This window comes from Myotis yumanensis, unplaced genomic scaffold (genome assembly GCF_028538775.1).
Source record: "Myotis yumanensis isolate MYYU_CA2020_CCGP unplaced genomic scaffold, mMyoYum1.0.hap1 SCAF_8, whole genome shotgun sequence".
NCBI classification, from domain to species: Eukaryota; Metazoa; Chordata; class Mammalia; order Chiroptera; family Vespertilionidae; genus Myotis; species Myotis yumanensis.
Window position 1 is genome coordinate 40569091 of NW_027223759.1, and position 16770 is coordinate 40585860.

Genomic DNA, 16770 nt, shown 5'->3' on the forward strand with positions numbered 1-16770 from the left:
AACTGAGCGTAGCTGCCTCCGGACTGGCCACATGCCAGGAACTTGTTATGGGTGACCCTGCCCTGCCAATTGGTGTTGAGGAAAGTGCATGGATGATGCTAATGCGTATCACAGAAGCTAGAGTCTTGTTATTTGCAACAGGTCTGAGACTCAGACAGATAATGGGGAAGATTTTATAAGCACTTGGCTTACATTTTTAAGCTGTTCCTGACTGTGCAAAGCCCAATGTTTAGAATCCTGGTGAGATGTTAAGGCTGCAAAAGAAATTCAATTCACTTTAGTTAGGAGAACGGATGTTGAATACATCATGCTCATAGGAGTTACAAATTGGTGATCTCAGAAGGCAGAATGCAGCTCACAGAGATATGTGACTTGCATGGAATTTGACTGGCATAGGATTGATTTTTCTTTTAAAAAATATATATTTGTTTTGATTTCAGAGGGGAAGGGAGAGGGAGAGAGAGATAGAAACATCAATGATGAAACAGAATCATTGATTGGCTGCCTTCTGCATGCCCCACACTGGGGATAGAACCCACACCCTGGCATGTGCTCTGACTGGGAATCAAACTGTGACCTCCTGGTTCATAGAGTGATGCTCAACCATTGAGCCACACCGGCTAGGCTGATTTTTATTTTTTATTTAAAAGCCTTTAGACATGGCTGCATGCTCTGGTTTTGTCATAATAACCAATACTTAAACAACTAGTCAGTTTAATAAAATCAACAAAATGGGAGTAAAGATGGACATGTTTCTTCTGTCGTATTATGAAGAGTTAGTTTCTACACAAATGTACTTTTCAAAAAGTTGTTTTAGTAGTGTTGTGAAGGCCTGTGGGTGGGGAGAGAGGGCAGGTGAAAAGGGTCAATGGGGAAAGAGAGGGGACATCTGTAATACTTTAAACAATAAAGATAAATCTTTAAAAAAAAAGTTGTTTAAAAAGCTTGTTATATATGTGGTAGTGGGATTACAACCACTCTCTCAGGCAAATTTATGTGTTTTTCAATTATACTCCATTGTCTTTTGGATATTCAAATGCTAAATGAGCAGTGAATTACCTAATTGTAAGAAGTGGCCTATGTGTTCTTATCTTTTTTCTACCTATATTGCAATTAACTTAGATTTTCAAATCTGTTGCAATAAAATTATAATTAATAATCAGTGTTTAGCAAAAAGGTTTTAAAAGTCTCAATAGATGGCTCATGATTGTAAGTTATATTTGACCAGTAAGATTTCAGTCCTGGAAAAATTTGGATTGAATTCTCCTCACTTTTAATTGCAATACTTTATCTACTTTTAAACTCTCTACTCCCCGGGTCCCATATAATCACTGTGAAACTGCAAGAGCCTCAGAGACCCATTTGTTCACGTTCTGTATGTCCACTGGCCTATCTCTGTCCAGGAGATTCTGAAACAAGCAAGATTAACAAGAACACTATTCCCAACACTGTATCTGTCAGAACTCAGTTCAGATGTCAGGGAGTGTTTCTGTTGGAGAAGTATTGTTGTAGACTTCTAGTTCTGTTCTCTGGCTCTTCCCTAGGCAGAATCTAACTTCAGGGTAAGAAGGCAAGGCTGCCTGCAGGGCCCAGCTTTGGGTTAACATTCAAGAACTGGTTACCCTTCTCCTGGTTTGGTTTGTGCTTCCCACAGACATACCTTTACTTATATTCTTATCTAATTGCACAAAATCCTCCTCTTCACCCTCTTTCAAGGCTCAAATTAAATTCTATCATCTCAGACTTAAGTAGGACTATTCTGACAGTGATTATTATTTGTCCTTAATAGTAGTTCTTAGTATTTTATAGTTTAACTTTTTATTTTCTGCTGTCCCCAGTGACTGCAGTTAGTTTTTGACTAACCATTCATTGAGAAAATAAATAATGACCAAATATTCAGGAATTTAAAAAAAAACCCATTAATACAACAATTGACAAAATGAAGGGCAATATCTACACAGTGTATTTTGTATTTCAGATGCAAATCACCCACACTATGGCTGCAGATTTACAGGCCCCTTGCAAAAATCCTGATGTTCTCAGATGGTTGAAATGCTGGTATTTGTAATTTCCTGCTTCCTTAGCTTCTCTTTTTACGTTTCTAAGAGTTATCGAGGAAATGATACGTGTTTAGATACAGCATCCTTTCTATCTCTTTTCATATATTTGCAGAACATTGTCTAATAGTCTGCATTTAGCAGGATCATGAAATAGCAGGACCATGAACTAATGAACTTTATTAGTTATAGGACTATAACTGTTGCAATGCAAAATGGGGAAGATTTTGAGTGACCACGGATACAAACATCATTTTAAATAGCTGAATAGTGTTTTGTTATGTGGAAAAACCATGCATTCATTCACTGCTTATTGAGTTTCTACCTAGTAGGCACTACTTTGTTTGAGGTACTTTTCCAAGTACTGGGGTTAAGCTGATGAATAAGACAGACAAAAATTCCTGCCCTCTCAGAGTTTACATTCTTGCGGTGAAGACAGACAATAAACAAAGTAAATGTATAAGGTAAATAACATAACTTCAAGTAGTGATTAGCTATATAATTTAAAAAATTTAGACAATCCATCATTTTTTTCTGTAGCTTTTATTCATGTTATTGTGCTTAATTAAGTCTAGGTAATATAAAAAAGGTTCGAGGTAGAATAGGATCTTTTATTAGAGAGCAAGATTTGCTCCAAAGCTTCTCTCTCAAATAACTATGATAAATTGACGAACTCTTCAACTGAGTCTCTTTCTTTCTCTAAACTCCAGCTGTTCACATAAGGTGTGCTTCCCTCTAGACTGTCCTAAGCGCTAAACTTGAAGTACAAAAAAGTGTTGTCTTTTTGTTATGTTTACATCAAATATCTTGGTGCTGCACCATCTCAGGAGTATTAAGCTGCAATCACAATGTCAATTAACTATCATCTGAACCAGGGAAATTAAGACCTCCAGGCTTACTCGGTGCTGGACCAACAGGATACAGGGGTATCTGGGAGGGAAAGGCCAGGGGCTGAGAGGAGTTTGGTGCGTTCTGACATTCAGGGGCTATTACACCCATGGCTTTTAATTGCTGGCAGAAAATGAAATAAACTTTTAGTCAAGCCACTTCTAAAAATGCAAAAATGACCAAAAAACTGTCTTATAAATTCTATCTCTTACTTGTACAGGGCTTGGACAAGGAAGAATGATCTGCAATCACAGCTTGGAAATAAATAAGCACTTGTTGGCAGAAAGAATTATTATTGAAGAGCTAGAACAGGGTGTTGTAGATTTTTGTTTACTGGAGATTTCAAATGAAAACTGAGAACTGTCTTCTTTGAATAACTAGTTTAGTGTTGCTTCTTTTTACCTTAGAATGCTGAAATACTTGAATTGGAATTTTGAAAACTTAAATCAAATTATTTTTTATTAAAAGTGAAATTTAGTAGAATTCCAAGTATACTTGGCTATCTTTGAGTTGGGCATCTCTGTCTTTCTTGTTTTATTTTCCTTTCCTTTTATGATAAGATTATTTTCTAATTATCAAAGTAATACAAGCTTATAAAAAATTTGCAAAAACTAAAATCACCCACAACCTTAACTTTCAGAGATAATGCTGTTAGTATTTTTGGTGTATTTCTTTATCTTTATTTATTTTTACCTATAAATAAAGATATATTTCCATAATTTGCATCATGTAGTACACATAGTATTTTATCGTGCTTTAAACAATTCTTCAAGGATGCAATTTATATGTTTATATTATATTGATCATGTAATTATGTAATAATTTATTTAATTATTTTATTCCTTAGTTTTTAGGTTATTTCCAAAATCATGTTATAAAATTATAATGAATGAACTTCTTTATAAATAAATCTTGGACCACACCTTAAGATAGCTATATTGAATTGCTGTTTTGTAGGCCAAAAATATTGGTAATTTCCTATGGTTCAAACTGATGTTTAGGATTACTGGGTCAAAGAGTTTGAAACTTAACTTTTTATAACAGCCTTATTGACAAATATTTCACATACCATACAATTCACGCATTTAAAGTATACAGTATAATCATTTTCAGTATATTTGTAGAGATGTATAACCATCACCACACTCAATTTTAGAACAGTTAATCACCCCAAAGAAACCCCCTGCCTATTAGCAGTAACTCTCCATTTGCCCCCAGATCTCTCAGTCTACCCTCTATGGATTTATCTATGGGCAATTCATATAATTAGAATCATACAATATGTGGTTCTTTATAACCGGCTTTTTTTCAGTTAAGATAACGTTTTCAAGATTCATCCACATTGTGGCATGTATCAGTATTACCTCATTTCCTTTTGTGGCCAAATATTTCATGATATGGATCTATCACATTTTATTTATCTAATCATCAATGATGAACATTTGCGTTGTTTCCACTTCTTGACTATTTATGAATTATGCTGCTATGAACATTTACATATAAGTTTTTGGGTGAACATATTTAAAATTTCTTTTTTTGTATATATACCAAGGAGTAGAATTGCTGAGTCATATGGTAACTCTAATGTTTAACCTTTTGAGGAACTGAAAATGGCTGCCCTGTTTCACTCTACTAGCAATGTATGAGTGTTCCAGTTCCTCCAAATCTTTGCTAATACTTATATCTGTCTTTTTTATTACAGTCATCCTAGTAGGTATGAAGTGATTTTTCATTGTGGTCTATCAAAACCACAAAGCCTTATACTAGTGGCTTATGATGTTGAGCATTTTTTCATGTGCTTATTGGTGAAACAATTATTTTTAAGGCTCTTGATAAATTTCATCCATTATCTCTTCAGAAAATTGTATTACTCTATAATGATAATAGCAGTATATCAACTCATTGAACCCTTACCAGCCTGAACATTATCATTTATTTTATTTTTTGTTAATCCTTGATTTTTAGAGAAAGTGGAAGAGGGGGAGAGACACAGAGAGAGAAACATTGATGTGAGAGAGACACATGGATTGGTTGCCTCCCACAAGAGCCCCGACCAGGGCCAGGGATTGAGCCTATAACTGAAGTATGTGCCCTTGACCGGAATCGAACCCGGGACCCTTCAGTTGAGGGCCGATGCTCTATCCACTGAGCAAAACCGACTAGGGCTTGAATATTATCATTTTTAAAAATTGCATTTCTTAGATTTCTGATTTTACGTTATTTCCACTTTTTAAAGTTATTCTGTGTGTCCATGCATTTCATAGGATTTAATTAACTATTGGTCTAAGTTAATATATTTTTTAACTAGAAAAGAAGGTTAGCAAACTGACCTAAGCCAATTTGTTCACACACAACTACTAGACTGTTCATAATAGCTCTTAGGTACATTAGAATAGCTTCCAAAAAGTTTGAAATAGTGTATAGTACATGGGAATTGACTACTTTCCTATTTGGTTTTAATGAAAGCAGGTTTCAAACCAAATTCTGCTGCGTATAAAGACATTTATTTGAACAAAAATTTATTGGGACGTTGGATCAACTTTATTGGGACGTTGGATCAAATAGTTCAGAGGCTGTTCAGTAAGCTTCTTGAAGTCTAAGCTCTCTTTGTTTTAGATGATCTAAACATCCCTCAATATTTCAGAAGCAGAATTTCTTTGTTCTTGTGGTGGGCATCCGGTAACCATAATTTTTGACCTTATGGCAGGATTGGACAGCCACAAGGTCCATCTCTAGGGTATATATTTGGAACTTGCTAGATTTTTGTGCCTTACTAATGCAAGGTTTGGGGGAGTGTCTCTAAAATTGCTGTGGATACACATATCCTGCATACCACTAACTACAGTCCATATCTGATATCTGCTGTGCTGTTTAATTCCACAAGCTACTAATTCCACCAGTGAAAGTGCATTGCTAACATTGACAAAGCCCCTATTGATGGCAAGTGAAGATCTCTGCAGCACTATGATGCCACATTTGGAGTAGGGCTTCTAATGACCCCTGGGGGCAACTGTCTGCTCCTCAATGGCATATTAAACCGACTCCCTCTACATTCACACAAAATTTCACATAATCGTTGCTAATGAACTTAAAGAAAATTATGGACATCAAAAGAGCATGCAGTATTTCTTGATGTCTGTTTTTCTTCTTAAACAAGAAAAGAACAGAAACCATTTATTAAGTGAGGTGCTTTGTGTACATCAAGCATGTCCAACTCACGGGCCACATGCCTCGTTTATTGGGCCCGGGTTAGCCTTTGAGTTTGACATGCTTGGTGTACATTATCTCATTTAATCCTCCACAACCTTGTGGCTAATTGTTATCACTCTCATTTTATGCATGGGAATATGGAATGGGAGAGGTTTGAAGAATGTGTCCAGATCACTCGGCTTGTATGTGGCCGAGCTGGGTATTGTCTCTGCTTCTTCATCTCCTCATGGCATATGGAAATGCTTGGTGGGTGTTCAGTCCTTCCTGTGTGTCATCTTCAAGTCAGGGATTCATGCATACATAGATTGTGCTGTACCTGATGCACATAAATCGATGATTAAATATAATTTGAGATTCTATACATTTAATAATTTGGGGGAAAGATTGTGTGACTGAGTGAAACATTATTTCTAAATTACATTGCCTGGTAGCTTTTCAATATGTCATAAATATTGTAACCAAGTTTAAGCTTTATGTATGTGAGAAAAATAGAAAAACTAACAGGCTCTTTTAGTTTTAGTTAGGAATTATAAAAAAATAATGATGACTTTGTATACATACAACTATGAAGTTAGATAATAATATTTTTCTCTTATTTCATTTGTGTGTTTTCACTGTCAAATGACAAACTATTTTATATTTATGGTTTTCAATACATATTTGTATTAAAATACGGTGTATGAAATTGGTGTAACAGTAATTTTATTTTGCTTTAAAAATTTGTGCCTCGAGTCAGAATTTGCAAATAGTGCTCAGTTTCACTGAGCAGAGAAGTGGGGTGTTCCAGTGTAAATGACCCTGCAGCCTACTTAGAGGGTTTTAGTCTCTGTTTAGCAAATTATGAAGTATGCTGTTTAAATGAAGCCACATTAAATTCCTTGTTGGAAAATTTCAAATAGAATGTAAAATGACTTGGTAGCATACTTCGTAATTCTTGTTTTTAAAAGTGTATTGACTTTAAAGATATACTTGAATATTTATTTTTTCCTTTTCCTCTTTTCTGTATTGGACGCAGAAATAAAACCCTTTCTTTTTGTCATTTTCCATTAGCTCCTTTTATGTCTCCCACATGCGCCCTGGATAATATCCTGGCTAGATATGATTGTAGGCTATTTTCACTGGCAGATTCTGATTTCATTGCCAATCAACAACGTTAAGGAGCATTGCCCCCACCCCCCTCATATTCTGCACACTCCATTTAGAAATGGGAAAAAGTCTCAAAGGCAGGCACTACTGTATTACCAAAGCAGGCAGCCAAGTCCCCCAGGGAGGCCCCGAGCTGGAGCGAGAGCATGTTAAGAGGAGGAGAAAGTAATGAACAGTTTTGAAAAATGAGGTTATGTAAGTTAGAGCTGCCCAGAGATGCTCTGAAGGTCCATTAGACACAGTTCTTGAAAAGGGGTTTTAAATGAAACTGAAATGCAATAACGGAACTCTCTCACTAGAGAGAATTAAAAATGATTCCTCCCTGGAATTAATTGACACCATCAGAGGGCCAGAACATGCTTTGTCTGTTTGAAAAGCATGTTCAGTGTTTTGGAAGAATTGCTGTCTATAGTACATAATAAGTGACTGGGAAATCAATACCGTTTCTTTAAAGGTGCCACTCAGTGTTTGATAGCAGTGAGTAATTATGTCCACCGTAGCTTCAGGGACATCTTAGTCCATGTTCAGTGCTTGATTATTTGATGTACTTAATTTCAAAAACCTATACATATCTGCCCTGGATGATGTTGCTCAGTGGTTTGAGTGTCGGCCCACATACTGAAGGGTTGCAGGTTCTATTCCCAGTCAAGGGCACATACCTGAGTTAGATCCCCAGCTTGGTGAGGGCACATGTGAGAGGCAACCAATCAATGTTATCCTCGGGTGAGAATTAACAAAACAAAACAAAAAAACACCCAAAAAACCAACAAACAAACAATGAAAAAACTCTATACTCTGTTTTCTTTTTGTCACTAAGAAATGTTTCTGATTAATTTTTCAGATCATTTAATACTGACATCAATTCTATTTGTTCTGATTTCTCAGTGGTACTTGTGGTTTAATGTAACTGACACCTGTTCTAGGTATTTTGTCCAGCTTTCTCTTTTAAAACCCAGGATGAGACTTCAAATTAAGCCATGAATCATCCTCCCCTGTCATGAACACAGAGAATTACAATCCTTGGATAAACCTTTGAATGGCCATTGCTCCTTTTTAGTGTTTGACTCAATTTATTTTAAATCTCAGTTTCGCTACTGACAGGATACCTTCATGATAGTCATGAAGTTCTGCTCTTCCTGTTCCTTTAAATTCTAAGACAGAGTGATGGGAATTGCTGTCTTTTTGAGATTGAAAGGAAATTCATTTTGCTCTAGATTCAGAAGGCCCATCGTGTTAAGATTTGATTCTGATGCTTGTGGCTTGTTGCCACGAGTGTTTTCATTGCATTATGCTCTAAAGAACACGTCCGTTCAGAAACAACAAAACTGTGCAAATTATGGCAAACTTCTGGCCTGCAGCACAGGTTTCTTAAGTAAAGGAAAACTGGAAACCAAACTGCTTCTTTCTTTCTTGTCTTCAAATTGTTGCCAGGGGGAAGATTATGCACAGATCATTGGGTTAAGCAAGGGTTATTGTTCCCCCTGCCATGCACAGAGTAATAAGTCATTGTCCTTGAAATTACATCTTCAGGAGGACCAGTATATAAAACACAGTTCTATTTGTCCTGGAAGTATAAGGTCATAGCTATTCACCTGGAAGATGATCCTTCATAATTATTCCCAGAAAAATACTTTGGAAAAATACTCTCTGCTCTTCATGATTCGATGATGTAAAATGTTTGCATTGCACTTATTCTGGAAACTAAAGGCTCCACCCACTGATAGACCTGTGGGTCTGGTGCTATATTTAGAAAGATAGTCAACTGGAAGATGGTAGAATACATGTCAGGTATACAGCTTGTTGCATTTCTTATCTTTGAAGCTATTGGAAGCATCAATCATTATAATAACCACAAAATTTACATTGGTGGAGCTCTTAATCTTCACACAAGTAATAACGCATATGATTCTCTCAATATTCTTATGAGATAGGTAAGACAGTTGTTAAATTTTTTTTATAGATGAGGTAACCACAGTCTGTCTTGTCTACCAGGAAATTAAGAGTGGAATTGGGAGGTCAATGTTATTTTCTCTCCTGCTTGGCTTGTCATTTTATGCATTGACTATTCTCACTCCCTAGAAGAGAGCTCAAAGCAAAGCATATTCATTGAGTTAATTGTAGAAGTGATGTCATTTAATATGCCAGAAAGTACAGCTAACCAATCAGAAAAATGGAAGATTATAACAATGAAATCACAGTTTTCCATGATTTGATGCTCAATAAGCTTGTTAAAGAGATGAAAGTGATATAAGAAACTTATTTTACAAATCCTCATGAAAAATTGTTAAGAACCATCTGCTCTGAATATATGACAATCATAGAAAGCAAGAATATGTCAGAAATTGTTTTGCTCAAGTTCTCTTTTTAGAGAAAAACAATAGTTCTTGAGATTTTAAATGATTTGCTCCAAGTTACACAATTAGAAAACTACAGAACTGAGAGTTGGATCTGTGTCTTTAAGCTCTGATGTTCCTGGACCCTCCTTACAATTTGAATTTTTGGCTACCCATGGAAAGAGGCTCAGACAACAGCGGTGGTCCTGTTCAACTCTGTGTTTCTTTGGTGGGTATCACCACATGGATATCCCATTTTATGGGTAGGAAAATTCTGGTTGAGGAGGTTCTTCAGAAGCAATTTGTCAGTGTTGCCTGTCTGCTCACAGGTGTTGAAGCCTACAATGTTTCTTCTTCCACCATAAAAGGAATTTATAAAGAGTCTATATTATTTTTTTCAGCCATAAGAGTTGAGAATAAAAAAAAAAGATAAAAAAGGAATCTCTGATCTCCAGCCATCATTGAAGTAAAGTACACATTGTCATGTTCTATTACAATTTCAGTTATGCTGGAATAATGTCAAAATGCTAAGATGAGACTCTAGGCTGGCAGAATTCTGACTCAAGCTGATGTTTGGATATTGGATAGATCAAGGTTATATTAAGTCAAAAATTGTTATGTAAATAAGTAGCCTGCTTGGCTCAAGAATTATATAACTGTCTACTGCTGATCATTGATTTCTGGCCAAATAGTTAACACAGTGTATTTAAGAATAAAACGAACCATTGGAACAAAACTCTATATGGAATGTACTCTTAAGAACCATAAGAAATAGAAATGTTGGTGGAAATAGGTTAAGAGAAAGTAGAAGGCAGATATTTATTGGGGAAGTAGATAGTATGAATGGTAGAAATATTTTAGTAACTTCTCTTTATCATCTGTCTTTGATTCAAGTGTTTTTGATGCAGGCATTTTAAAGCCCATAGAAATTAAAGTCAACAGACTCCCTTGAATCGTATTCCATTCTTAACCCCATCCTAATTCTGAGCAATGTTTACTTTCCACTTTATTAATTTATATACTTTTTGGAACTTTTTAACTTTGGGTTTGTATTGCTCTTATTTCTAGCATGAATTCTGTTTGGTAGTGTATTATTGTTTTGATATATTGCTCGGTTCAGTTAGCACTTGATAAATGATATTGAGCCATAGCTCTTCACATGCTATTTTTAACTCTACTATATTTTATTAACATTATGTTAGACATTTATTTTAGAGGAAAAAAGCAGTAAAATGTTGTTTTGTCTATTATCATCGGGAAGCCTCCAAAGGGTTATTGTTACTCTCCCAAAAGCATTATTGTAAATGAATTTTTCTGTAACTGTAAATGTGTTATTTAGAGAAGAGTTAGAAATTTAATGAGGGTCTTCTGTACAGTTGGAATCTGAGAATAAGAGATTTTATTATGGCCCAAATGCCCCCCCCCCCCCCCCCCAGTACATACTCAATTAAAAGATAAACTCAGGAAACCTATAGGAAGAAGATAATGTTCTTCCTTTAGACAGACTTTTGCAGCATTTAAAAACTCTTGCCCTCATGAGAACCAGCAAGAGCCCTGTCTGATTCTTTCTGCAGGTGTTTTATGAAAATCAGTACATGTATTTTCACTTCAAAATATGAAACTAGATTGCATTTTAAATATTTTTTCAAACTATAGCTCCAGGAACTTGTAATGCTGAAAATTTACTACTATAACATGTTAACATTAAAACCGTAAGTTCTGTTATTAATCAACCACATATTTAAAAGGCAAAAGTAAGTGCGTGCCATTATTGTGACATTAAAGGTTGAATTGCAATCTGAGATACAGAAAATTCAAGGTATAAGTGAATTTTTATTGACTAAGCAGTTATTTGATTAGAATACTAGTAATTCATGTTTCCTTCTTCGATGAGTGCATGCTTACTAACCATATGTAGTTTGTGCTAGGTTAACCCTTACTCCACCCCCATCCCTACCGATCTCAATTGGTGCTGGAGTGAGGTTCACTAGAGAGAGAACGTCGGGTTTGCTCACTATCTAGTGTGTGTGTGTGTGTGTGTGTGTGTGTGTGTGTGTATAAAGCTGAAACTAGTAATGTGTGTTTTAGGTTGTATCTCTTTCCTTCCTCCCTTCTTCTTTCCCTCTCCATTTTGTTCCTTAAAGAATATGAGACAGCTGATGGAAAATGTGGGGATATGAATAAACATTTCATGGCCAGATGATGTAGACTTCAGGTTACTAGGATGTGATGCCAATCTCTGACTCTACAGTCAGTCTTGACCTATTATGCCATTGATTTGCCCCATCTTTCTGACTCAGGGAGGGGTTGGAGGGCAATTCTGGTATTTATTTAAATTCTTTATTGTTGAAAGTATTTCATATGTTTCCTTTTCTCCCTGTTGTCCTCTCCCAGCCTGCCCCCATCCCCCAGCCCTGACCTTCACCGCTCCCCCCCCCCCCCCGCCCCAACCCTGTTATAGTCTGTGTTCATTGGTTATGCTTATATGCATACAAGTTCTTTGGTTGATCTCTTATCTCCCCTGCCCCACCCCCAGCCCACCCCCTCTCCCCTGCCTTCCCTCTGAGATTTGATGGTCTGTTCGATGATTCTGTGTCTCTGGATCTATTTTTGTTCATCAGTTTATGTTCATTATATTCCACAAATGAGACACCCCTGGTGTTTAGATAGATGCTCCTAAGTGTCTGGTAGAAGGACTTTCAGGTGAGGGGAGTGACTCACTGAGAATGCACTGGATGAATAACACCATTCAAGGAGACAAAAAAACAGTTTTTGACTTGCCAGCCACGAAAACTGTTCTCTCTCAAGGTGGGGAAATGCGTCACCTATTAACGAAGAACCTTGCCAATGCATACATATAACTTGGGATTTTGATCCCAGCTTATCAATTAGTGGATCCATTTTTCCCTTCGATAAGTGGCATAAATCCCTAGTTTGTACATAAAGGAATTCACAGAAAGCAATGTCCTCTGTCTTGCACAGGAAATGAGCCTTTATTTCCTTTCACGTTTGTAGCTTCCCTAGGGGTGTGATAGAAAGATTTAGCCCTGGGAAGAATATTTCTTTGAACTTCATTCATTTTGTGCTATGACTAATAGCTTTTCCTTATAACCACACCAAGAATTGATATTGCTTTAGGAAACAGCATTCCACATCTCTAGTGAGTTGCTTATCTTTCTTGAAGCAGAGCGAATTGCTCACATTGTCAGTTTTATGTATTTTCTGACGTAACAGAGGCACTCGGGCTATCGATTGCTTTAGATTGTATGACTGGTATTGAGGATTTCTTAACAGGATGCTGTGCGAAACAACTGGATCGGACTCTGAGTTCACCAAAGTTCAGCAATCAAGCCTACTTGTTGTCCTTTCTGAGATATCAGACTGAAATTTTGCAAGCAGACGTGATACCCTAACCTCGGTGCGTCTGGATGACTCTGGTTAGTTCTAAGCAAGGAGAAAATCATGGAGCTACAGAAGATCCAAGAAGGTTCAGAGGCACTAATTTCAATGTACATCTCGTGGCTCATACACTTATCGCAGGAACAGACTTTCCACAGCTGCTGTCTGAGGACCATGGCTGAGCTTGTCCTTTTGACTTGCAGCGTTAAATCTTGCTGTGTGATTGGCCGGGTTGCATACCCAGGAAGCTAGCCTGGCTCTTCGATTAGGAAGTATAATGCTAGAGAGGGATTCTTTAAATCTACATTGTTTAGAAAGCAGGAACATGATGGATACATTTTGTTTATAGGATCTCACAATATTAAACTTAGGGAAACCACTGAAGTCCCACGATGGATCACGATAGCACACACTCCTTTACATAGTAGAAACTCCTTCTTTGAGAAGTTTAAGAGGGTCGAACCAAGAGTTCGTTATGTATGCTTGCTACCGGGTCAGGTGGAGCCACGGAGGCACTGGGAGGTGACTCCTGAAGGCTCATTCTGGTATAGGTGACATTCTCAAATTCCTGGGATAATCACAGAAGGCTAAAGGTGAATGTTTTGCTTATGGCTCCAGACCTGGATTGCTGTCATTAGTTAGAGCTTTAAAATGAAGTTCCTCAGAAAACTTGGAAGAACTGAGAAAACGTTGTTCTACAAGATTTGGTGTGTGGCACTGGTGGCACCCAGTGACGTTTCATGTTTAACTCACTAGAAATTATTTCTGAAGTTGTTCTTCTGACATTAATTTACACAGCTGGTCAGCTTTTAATGGATGAACTGTGACAATGGAGGAGAAAGCATAACTTAAGAAAGACTTCTCTTGTGGGAATTTTCTAGAGCCATTAAAAAGCTAGTAAAGAACACGGCCTAGTTCTTTTTGCCACATCACAAAGTATTAAGCAAAAACTAAAAACTTTTAATGAATAATAAAAATTAAAGCAAAGAAATTTCTTCTGAAGATCCATAAGAAGAGAATAAACCCCATCTTTCTAAGGCAATAACTACACATAGAAAATTTGTTTCCAAACAAATTCTACAGACTACAGTCTATTTTCTATTCACCTAGCAGTTTAACAAAACATCTATTTATTTCTGGTGTGAAAAAAATAACTTCAGTGTAGGGACATGAAACTTACATTTATGACGCTGTCCAGTGCATTAGACACCTTCGTATGTTGCATCTTTATTTTATGTGACGGCTCAGTTTGGTGTACCTTTGTCCCCACTTAGGGATAAGGAAAATGCAGTTGAAATGTAAATATTTCACTAATGATGCTCCTTAGAATAGTGGAGTTCTTGGCGTGCTGTGGGGAAGAGAATGTCCTGAGGCCCCCACGGGAGGATGAGGTATCATGGAAAGCTTTATTGATGATGTAAAAACAAGGGAGTTCCCTTCCAAAGCCCATCTCTGTCCATCTCCCATGGAAGAAGTCCAATCTTGTCTTCAGCGGGGCTAGAATTAAGGCCACTGCCCAGAGTCTCTGCTCCCCATGAAAGCACAGTCCAGTGCAGCGTCCTGCGTGTGGAGTGCCGTGCTGCTTCTAAGGCCACATGCTTTGGAGAGAGACTGGCCGAGTGCACAGGGCGAGTGCAGGTCACAAGCAAGAGCGCCAGAGGAGAAGAGAACAAGTGAGAGAGAATTCATTGCCTGCGGATCATGTATTCCTGAATTTTTGTGGGCTTGCATTGGGGTTCACCCCCCTAGCCAATTCATTGTTCCTCAGGCTAGACTGACAGGCAAGCACTTTCCCTAAGTCACCCCAGTTTCACTGCACATGTGTCCTTCTCCACCTTTGTTGGATCCCTTCCCCCAGTGATCTGCAGGGAATGGACTGCTGGTTCCCTGGGGAGAATGAAGCTGTAGCTTCCTGGTGAAGCTGCCCAGATGACATGGTTATAATATCTGGCCTCCCCTTTGCTCTCTTTCTATTATGAATATTAATAACTAGCTATTTATGATGATAACAATACAATTGGGCCTGCTAATTGACTAGTTAAGCCCAAAATTTATTAAAATAGTGAATTATTTCAAAATAATACATATGCTTTTTAAATATTTTAATCTAAAATATTAACATACATTTATTGGACAATCTTCTCTTGTTGTGCAAGTGTTTTTGTTTGTTTGTTTGTTTTTTATTGTGAATCTTCTGCCTAGAGAATCATTTTGTTTTCATAAATAAACCATACTCATAATGCATTATCTATGATTGATAATTGAATTTTATTTAAAATGGAACTAGAGTTAAAAGGTGCTTATGAAGAAATCTGAAGAAATCTAGAATCTTCCTAGGCTTTTATGCTTTACAATTGTTTTACCCACATCAAACTTGAGAGCTCTTTTGATGACACAATTTTATCAAATTCTGAATTTCAACCTAATTTTCTTAGAAAAAAATAAAACATTTCTCTTTTCTTCACGTTTTTTGGTTCATATAGTATTAAAAAACCTGAACTTACAATAACAAGTGCAACTGACATAAATAGATTTGGGAACAAATACAATTGACACTTGGTAAGCAAACACATTCAGCGAGTGGGGCAGTTTTGGACCAAAATAATAGAGGAGAATTGGTTTCCTCTCCACAGCCTCTTAGCATGCCTTCGATATGTCAGTATGTTTTTGGGGAGGTCATTAATTTGTGTTGTAAGTTGCCCAAGTGCAGGTCATTAAGAGAGCTTCTACTTAGTAATAAATCATGTTTTTCTACCTCTCAGTCATCCTTGATACTGTGGTGTCTTCAACCCCCTTATACCTTCCCATTTACTTCTGGGAAGCTCCAGGGCGATGTTGGACATGTGCTTATGAACAAGTCCTTTTATTTTCCTTAAACATTCTAAACCTTATGGAGGCAATGCCCCTTAGATGGCTTTAGCTCAGTTGCCTCCCACAGGGCTCCCTGTCATGGCTGGAAACCACCATCACCCTGGGATTATGTTTAGGAATCAAACATAAGCACATGGAGGGCAGGTCAGTCACAATTCTGAATGCCAACAAGCAGATTATCCTACTAAACTTCCCTCTGACAATTGAGGCGTTGTCCCAGGGCTAAGCTCATAGGTCTGTCCTTCTTCCCCAGGAAGAATTATTTCCCTGGAGGCGCCCCTGTGTCTCATGCAAATGGACTCTTGACAAGTCCAGGCTGCCAGACATTGTTCAGATAAGTCTCCATGTATCAGGCCTCCATTTTTTCTTCACTGTTAGCTGCAGCTGTAGTAACAATGGTAGCATAACTTAGTGAGGTGTTCCAATCCCATTTAAAATATATATTTTTATTGACCTCAGAGAGGAAGGGAGAGGGAGAGGTAGATACATCAATGATGAGAGAGAATCATTGATCGGCTGCCTACTGCACGCCCCGCACTGGGGATCGAGCTCGCAACCTGGGCATGTGCTCTGACTGGGAATCAAACCATGACCTCCTGGTTCATAGGTTGATGCTCAACCACTGAGCCAGGCCGGTCAGGCTATAATCTCATTTTTTAAGAGGAAGAAACTAAGGTCCAGAGAGTAAGACATAATCAATCGGAAGCAGTAGAGTTAGGTCTGGAACCAGCTTCTTAATCTCTCTCCATACTGTGTCTAAGAGAGAGAACAGCACATACGCCCCAGTCATGAAACATGGCCTGTAGTGAGCAGAGCAAGCCCGAAGGGCTGGGAACAGCTTTGGTCAGGAATCACCTTTCCCACTG

The 16770-nt window shown here is 37.5% G+C and overlaps 2 protein-coding genes across 3 annotated transcripts in view; both read left to right on the forward strand.

Moving 5' to 3' along the window:
* PRKRA (protein activator of interferon induced protein kinase EIF2AK2) overlaps positions 1 to 13717 on the forward strand; it is a 375739-nt gene extending 362022 nt beyond the window's left edge. Inside the window, exon 9 of the mRNA XM_070422685.1 lies at positions 13707 to 13717. The gene's annotated coding sequence lies outside the window, so the exon portion shown is untranslated. The remainder of the gene's footprint in view (positions 1 to 13706) is intronic.
* Positions 1 to 16770, forward strand: part of PDE11A (phosphodiesterase 11A) — a 285421-nt gene that overhangs the window by 42668 nt on the left and 225983 nt on the right. The gene's annotated exons all lie outside the window — the stretch shown is intronic.